Source organism: Ipomoea triloba, chromosome 16, assembly GCF_003576645.1.
Source record: "Ipomoea triloba cultivar NCNSP0323 chromosome 16, ASM357664v1".
NCBI lineage: Eukaryota > Viridiplantae > Streptophyta > Magnoliopsida > Solanales > Convolvulaceae > Ipomoea > Ipomoea triloba.
In genome coordinates this window covers 16748595-16749223 of record NC_044931.1, presented here as the reverse complement: position 1 = coordinate 16749223, position 629 = coordinate 16748595, and positions in this window count along the sequence as shown.

Here is a 629-nt window from a genome sequence, read left to right as displayed (position 1 = left end):
AAAAAAAACCTAGAATAGAAGAACTCGCATCCATAGCATTAGAAGAACTAGCATGAACTCCAATAGGTGAATTCTCTTCAGTTGCACCCCGAATAGTGCCAACTGCAAATAATGTATCTAATAAATAATGTACCTTATGGATTAACATAATGTACCTAATGCATATAAATAGTGTACCTCAATCAGAAACACAATAGTCAATAAAAGAATAAATTGCCTTGACAACAAAAAGTACAGATAAATCATGCATAAAAATAATGTACCCTATCCATTAAAATAATGTACCAAAGGATCAGAAATAATGTACCTTAGTCAGAATCAGAATGCACACAGAAATGATACATAAAAATAATGTACCCTATGTTTTAAAATAATGTACCTAACGCACAAACATAATGTACCTCAATCAGAAACACAACTAATAATAAATAAGTAATAATAAACAACTTTAGAAAAAACCTGGAATAGAAGAACTAGCATCCATAGCATTAGAAGAACTAGCATGAACTCCAATCAGTGAATTCTCTTTAGATGCACCCCGAATAGTGCCAACTGCAAATAATGTATCTAATAAATACATTAAGCATGTTCAACAATGTAGCATGCAATCAAATACAAACCTGGAATTG